Source organism: Sinohyriopsis cumingii, chromosome 6, assembly GCF_028554795.1.
Source record: "Sinohyriopsis cumingii isolate HCF-2022 chromosome 6, ASM2855479v2, whole genome shotgun sequence".
In the NCBI taxonomy this organism is placed as follows: domain Eukaryota; kingdom Metazoa; phylum Mollusca; class Bivalvia; order Unionida; family Unionidae; genus Sinohyriopsis; species Sinohyriopsis cumingii.
The window spans coordinates 144,567,881-144,576,220 of NC_142966.1; positions in this window are offsets into that span (position 1 = coordinate 144,567,881).

Consider the following 8,340-nt stretch of genomic DNA (forward strand, 5'->3'; position numbering starts at 1 on the left):
GTATGTATGTTATGTAATGTAATGTATGTATGTATGTATGTATGTATGTATGTATGTATGTATGTATGAAACACTATATGCAGGGGAAGTAATCTCTTTTTTTGCTGCATATTGACACTAAATTAATAGAGCTTTTTTGGTAGCTAGCTATAAGATTCCTTGAAACTAACGGACTGAAAGAAAGTTTCTTTCTGTCTGCGTCAAGACGTAAGAAGTGAAGCCTATTAACTCTGTTTTGTGTACACAACGGATTATATATATACACTATTAGGTGCGTGTTGCATAACTCATTTTATTTTCTATTTATGAGATAACGAGAACGAATGGAGGACAGTTTAATCGGAATGGTCTCTCGAAGATTGCCTCGTTCCAAAGCTTTTTTGCTTCAAAGTTTGAAATGCCGGGCACTTGCCGAAACAAATCTGTCTGATTAACATAAAAAGACAAAATATTTTTAAAATTGGGACCGGCAATATTATAAATGTCAAGTTTGTTCTACATCGGCCTAAAATGTATTAGTGTTCTAAAACGAAAATGAATCTGTACAGTCGCTACTCGTAAGTCTTTTTTTTTTGTTGGTCTTTTTATAAAGTTTCTTTTTTAAAAAATTATTTATTTGTTTATTTATTTATTTTGCTTTACGTTTTTGCTTTCCTGGTGATATTCATAACCGTGCCAGGTCTAGATCTGTAGCATTACCTTTATATGACACTTTCCAACGTACTTCCTCCAAAATATGTTGTTGGAGAGTTATAGATATTTAAAAATGTTTTATTTAAGGTCTTCTCTTTTTTGTGTGCAAATGATAATGAGCAATTTAAAAAATGCACGGGTCCTTGATATGGAAATAGAAAAGCTAAAGTAATATCCCTTCTTTTGGTTCCGTCTTCTTCAGTTAGGGATTTGGCATTGTTGTGTATACTTGAATATATATGAAAATTACTATTTGATACGCTCGGTAACTTTTAATTAATAATTTAGAGGTTTGGTAGCTGTTAATTACTAACTGATAGACAAATAGTTGTTATTTACCAATAGACAGCATAGTTGTTATTCGTCCTCAAAAGTTTAGTTTCCAATTTGGCAAACTGAAATTAAAAGCCTGGATTTGACACGTATTTAAAAATATTTAAGGAACTTGTTGTAAACAAGTAGATGCTATATATATATATATATATATATATATATATATATATATATATATATATATAGAGAGAGAGAGAGAGAGAGAGAGAGAGAGAGAGAGAGAGAGAGAGAGAGATAAACTCCACATACAAGATCTTTGTACTTCTATATCTATATGTCTGGACATACATAAATCAACCGTAATTTATCTACTTTCTCTGCAAAAGCATGCATAACTGATGCAATATATCATGGATTTACACCTTTGCGTAGATCCACACCTTATAATATTCTAATTAGGACACAAAACAGTTCTACTTATTAGACGTGTTCCATAGTGTTTGTGGTTTAATACGCACCTGCATGAAGGGTTTTCAAAAAGATGGATTGAAAATAGATGACAAATGACTTGCATCTGCATTTTGCTGTTACGTCAACACATACCATCAAAACACTGACCTGTATTTATTCACTCACTTCGACAGATATGAAAGTAAATATAGAAACAAAAATGAACAAATATGCATATAATTATTGTGTAAATTGTATAAAAAAATTCATTTAATCTTGATGAACGCATATAGATGGAATATCAGCCTCTTGCATTGTTATGCATTGTTTGTATGTATAGTAAATGTTGTATTGAGCAACCATGACGTATGCGCTCTTTTCATATTGGTTATTTTCCTGTACTGTTTTCTGCAAATAAATAATCTTATTATTATATATTTCATAATGAGATACCGAAAGATATAAGTGATAATATGTGGTAATACTTGAATCATGTAGGAATAGGGCTAATTTAAGTTGTTAGGACTTGTGCCCAATCCATCTGTATCCTACTGTAACAATAAAATATGTATAAACAAAAATCAGTCGCCACAGTGGCTTTATCCCATTTGGAACTACTTTACTTATCAATTTTTGAAGTATATAATCCCTTTTGAATTTGCATTCAGAACTGAATTTCCATGTATTGTCATATTTAATTTTTCATCTTATTTATCTCCCCTCTCTCCATCAGAATGAATAGATCTTAAAAGATGTGTCAAGTACCGTTGACCCTCTAGTACACATTATGTAATGAATAAGAATCCACTATCAAGAACGCCTAAAATAAACACCAAACAAGAAGAAGCCATCAAGTATTTGCTATTTATAATTCATTTTCCATATGAATCATGCTAATTGTCAATGAATGAACAATTAGAGCAAATGCTGTCAGAGTAGCCATCGAACAAGTCGGAAACAAAGTTACGATGAAGGACTTTGAAATAACTACATGTTCATATTTATCCTGGATTTTAATACGAAACCAAAAATCACATTTTTGTTTCTATCTCTGTCCCGGGAACCTTATGATTATTTATATCACTGGTAAAATTATAATTAATATATACAATTCGCGTTGGTTTAAAAACGTTTAAATTGATCTGCTCTACATAATGTATCAGATATTATGAAGGGGAAGACATTTCTTGTACATACGATTTCTACTTGGTTGACTCAGCATGTGGAGAACCTAACATGACGTTTCCTGCTAAATGATGTACTTACATAATATGAAAAACTATTCCTTCTCTGTACAGCTAATCCATCAGGACATAAACTATCAGGACAATGACAAATAACGACCATCTCTCCGACTGTCAGATTCTCTCTCTCTCTCTCTCTCTCTCTCTCTCTCCCACATTACATTCTTGAATGCATACATAATTTCTTTCATTTTTCAGACAGAGGGTAGAAACGGCATATAGGTTAATCAGGACCGATTGTCATTGCTTGTACAACAGTATTTAAATGCTTACCAAAAAAATAAATAAAATGGATGTGATTGTGAAAAACGCAGAGACAATATTTTCAAAACTTTTCGGAATAGGTAAGGCCCCTGGATATCAATCAGATATTATTGTTTATTGATTCATAAAATTCTAGGTCACGGGTATAATGGACTGGCATGTATAGAATTACCTTTGCTAAGCAATTTAAAAGGTACCTCCTCCCTATTTAGGTTGATCAAAATAGCTTCTTGTTGGCAATGCTTGTCTTTTGAAGATTTTATTTACTTTTTTAAAAAAAAAAATCCAACTTCAGAATTTTTGTGCAAATCATATATATCCAATGTATGCGCACTTGATTGTAAACGATAAAACCAGCTTCGGTCCCTCCCCATAAAGGAGAGATTTGAAAGTTGTTTTCTAACCTTAAAATGTTCCAACAGTAGAGAGAAGGAGGTCAATGTTCATCGTATTATTTTGTTCTTTCTTTTCATTTTCTGATTTTTCGTGCCTAGAAAACAAGGTCCGTTTGATGTGAATACATCCTGCCACAGAGTGGAAATTGTCAGTGTGACATAATTCAATAATTATCCTGGCTTGGGTCATTCGTAGAACTGTCCGTTTTTCACAGACGACAATTTCACAAGGACATCAGAGTGGTGAGTAGATCTTGCACAAATTTAACCCCCACCCACAAAAACTAACAAAACAACTACATCGTAATAGCAGCAATACATTACCCATCGCCATGGTATAGCTGAATATGTCATTTTGGTGGGTAGGCTGATGATCTCTCGTTAGAACTGATCACCCCCTCCTAAAAAAAAAAACCAAAAAAAAAAAAGACCCACAAAACAGAGACGATGGAATGTAAGCACCATTGCAGGAGAGATCCATGCCGTTCACTACACTTTGTTGAGCTAATGAATGGAGGTACAAGGAGCAGAAAGTAGTATTGGAACGCAAAAACAACGCATTCATGACGTCCTTCAAGGAAGAGTATTTAATGTAGGCACATGACAACCTCGTAGGCTGTCACTTTCATCGTAACAATTATAATTATCTACACAAACGTACAACGAATCAGGAACTGCAATACAATTTCATATCCTTTTTGAATTTGCATTAGTAGAAGTTGTACACGAGCAGCTTACTTCAATCTAAGACGGTAAAGCCATCATAAATTCGTGAAGTTAATAACATGTCCCCTTTAAAGGAAACTACGAAATAGCTTGTTCAATGCTTATTCTTCTCCCAAATGAGATATCATGAAGTTTAGAATATGTCTTGTCTTTAGTACATATTTTTACGCCCTTTCTCTCGCAAAAAAATTCCATCTCCATACCAAACATAGCATTCTTCACCGATTTAAAAGCAAATCTTTTTCAAAGTCGCTTGTTGCCTTGTTTTGGTTTATTCCACTCAAAATGTATTCAGTTTAATATAGGATTCTAACCATGACCTTTGATTGAATAAAATTACTCTATGAATCTTGTTAGCTGTTTCTAACTTAACGTACTTTAGGAGTTGTTATTGTTGTTATAGGGTTTAACGCCATTTTTCAGCACAAGATAGGCTATACATGGCGGTCAGTATTAATGGTGGAGGAAGAACCCGGAAAAACCCCGAAAAGAACCACCGACCCACGAGAAGCTACCGGCAAGCTTTCTCACATATCCACATTGGCCGAGCCCTAGACTCGAACCCACGCAGACAGAGGTGAGATGGCAGTGATCCGTGACGGAGAGCGCTTTAGACCACTCGGCCACTCGGGGCCCCTTTACTATAAGAGTACGAATAACATACATTTTGAGCAACACTTTTGATATTATTAATGAACACTAAAGCATATCAGTGATAATATAGTTAAATAATAATTACTTTTTGTTTCAAAACATTGTACAAATGTCTGAATCACAACCTGCGAAATTCACACTTACAAAATTTGAAAATATAAAACTGGTTATTAGACAGTGCTCTCTTGCGTTTGGACCTAACTTTCCACTTTTTCATTGGTTTATTTGAATAAAGCTCAACTGAGCTCAATCAATTACTCAGTAAAGATATAAGCTATAAGGACAATCACACCCAAAATAAAAAATTAAGACATTGATGGAAACAAAGGGGATTAAAAGTGATGTGAAAGATGCTATTTGCTCAGAGAGTTCTAGGAGGCTGAGGTAGGGCCCAATATTCAGTGATGTCCAAAGAGTAGTAAAGAGTGAAGGGCGCTTGAGAATTTATTCTTAAACAAAAAAGAAAGTAACTTCTAAAGCAAATATCCTAAACGGCAAGCTATTAAACGACAAAACGAGAGCCTTACGTAAATTTGGACAAAAGATTTATGCTCTTACGATAGGGACGAAGTCAGAAATGCAAGTGGGAAAATATGTTAAACGAACAAAAGTCATGAATTGTTCAAAATCTATTGCAAAATAATTTCCACCTTACAGTTTATTGAAGGGCTATTCTTTTTATTGCTGTAGATCTTAAAATCTGATTCCTCAGTGAAGCATAAAACAGCCTCGTGTGAGCGGAAACATACGACCACGATATTCATCAGTATTTGTCCTAAGTATAATTCTGTATCATAGGGACGGAAATTCATTACTTGGTTGCAGATTCTGCGCCAGTGTACTCAGTTCATATTAGATAAGGAATACAACATAATGTTGATTTGATATAAAGTTTGTGAAACGAGTTCATTTTTATATACAAGGTGATGCTTGCAGCTAGTATCATATTGTAGCGTTCAACAAAGTTAATTTCGTGCAAAGAAAACAATGTTTCATAATATTGTTACGACATAACATGATGAATTTTGTGTTAATCAATGCTGATGTTTTGAGACATTTTCAAAGTTTGCAGCACAGTGCTTCAAACAAATTTTATTTTACTTACAAACAAAATTCAATTCAAATTAGATTACATTATGTAAGTTACACATGGGGTGTAAATAAGTAACATGGCGATTGGCATTACACAACTAGCTAATATGAAACGCGAAAACATTCGTTCCAAATGTTAAATGGAAATATCCTTTTTTATGAATGAAATATATTCAAACACCATTATTATATTCCGAAACCAGTTGCAATGTTGTTCATTATCAGTGGAAATATAACGTGAAAGAATCACGATTTTAATTAAACACTACTAACCTTTCTCGGCCTAAGGAATGCAACTGATCGAACTTGAGGAAATGCACTGAACTCGACCTCCTAATCACCAACAGTCTTCCGCCAGCCAAACAGCAACACGTCGCATAGGATACATCCATGATCCAAGAACTGGAATCCTTTCGACTAAATCATCGTGAGGAGTAGAGACAGGCAGAATGTCCGAGTGATGAAGGCAACGATAAGTGCAAAATGCTTGACTGACTACAGGCTGATTGTCCCCAAGCTCAATATCAAGATTCACAATGCAAAAAAGGGCAACAAAATGGCAACAAAAAGTGCCACCTCATAAATGAGTCGTTGTAGTTGCTTTTAATTCGGTTCTTTTCGGATGTGTTGCAAAAGGAGTGACGTCATGCATTCGACAACTTTAATAGCAACAACATTCACATATGGCAGATGAATTGATAAGAGAGGTAGGCCCGCATTTGTATTACAATTTATTTATATTTTGAATAAAGTAATCTAAAGTAATATCACATAAGGATCATTTACTGTATCCGACATAGCGTGGTGTTGGATTATTCTGTTTACAACGGTGACGTTATCAAACTTTTTGTCCCAGCTTTGGACTAAAATCGTTTGACCAACAGATGTCGCCGATCCACATTAGATTAATTCGTATGTGTATAATGACAGCATTTCTCAGTTTGAGGGACAAATTGCATGGCTTATAATGTGACGAATGGTCGATGTCAAGTTTTAAAGGTATGCAACGATGTTTTGGACCAATATCTTTCACGATTAATTATTATTAGGGTGACTGGCATATACAACGTTTTGCATGTAACAGAAGCATTGTGGATTTAAGACCTTATACATCCTGATTTATGTCGCTTGTTCGATGAAGAAATGATTCTTAAAGGAAATGTTTGTGAACTTAATATTATGCAATCGTTTCTAAGGAGTAATATGATTTTCTCGGGTTTTTTTGCGATGATTTAAATTCTTCATTTGATATAAAAACAATCATATGGATCTGCTTGTATGTTCGTGTCCGGGCCAAGGTGTGACTGGTAATTGTATTGGAATGAAGGTAGGTCAAAAATAACACGATAAGAAATTGCGATTTACACGTATCCCTCTATGGCGTTTAAGCCTACATTTTGCCACTCAAGTGCATCCATACTTGATCCCATTCCCAAACCCTGAAGCATGATCCTTTTAATGGATGTTGCTTGTATTTCAAGTCTGGCATTATAACTGAAACTATCGGACTTATCTCCCATTTCAAGAATTATTTCAAAGCATTACTCACAAATATACTTTTATTTGAATATGAAAAACCAATTTGAAAACAGCCAGATACGTTTGTCAGGTTGGTCGTGGACATCCAGTAGTGTACTAAAACTGTTGAGATAAATGAGAATGTAGGTGCATACCTATTTAGAACATACGAGTGCATGGATGGGTGCCGTTTATAGAGCAAAAAGAGTTGTTGCCATCTTTCATGGGCGCCAGCACACAGGGGTAGGGTAGGGTGGAGGAACTTGTTCCCCCTTCCGAATTTCACCTCTAAACATGTTTAGTCGTACATCCGTACCCCCCCCCCATAACAATACTGCCATCTTCCAAAGTTTGTGTTTATTCCTGGGGAAACTGTATAATAATAGCTATATCGAATTGCCATTTATTGTCTTACCTATGCCTAACAACTTCCAGAATCCTTTCTCGATTTAGCATAAATCGAAAGCTTCTTGTTGGCAAGTTACTGTCATTTCCAATGACTTTTTTAAAATCAAAACTGTATCCTTTGTTGTGCAAATCATATTTAGCCGCGTGCAAAAGTCATGACAGATGGATGTTTAATTGAATAGCATTCCTATAAGATCGATATTTTGGACGATTTAAAATATTAGTTAGATAGAATGAAGAACGAAAAATTTCGTTCATTTTGACAGACGCAGCATCGTTCAATTGATGTGCGTTGAAATTGTAATAAGCGAAGTTGAACTAATATCAGGGTTTAAAAGTCGATTATATTGCTTAAAAAGTATAAATCAAAGAACATTTTAAACACAGATAAACAGAACATTTTAGACAGAGAAAATCATTTTTCAACACAAAAGGTCCAATGCGCGTGATGTCGCATATTTTGATGCAGTACCCGTTAGAATGCAGTTGACTATCCATGTTTACGTGACCAAAAATGTCACTTTCAAAACTAAACATTATTTTGTTGCGATATTCATGTGAAAGAAGGTTTACTGGATGTATAAATCCCCATATTTACTGTAATGCATTTGTGACCGTTTGCA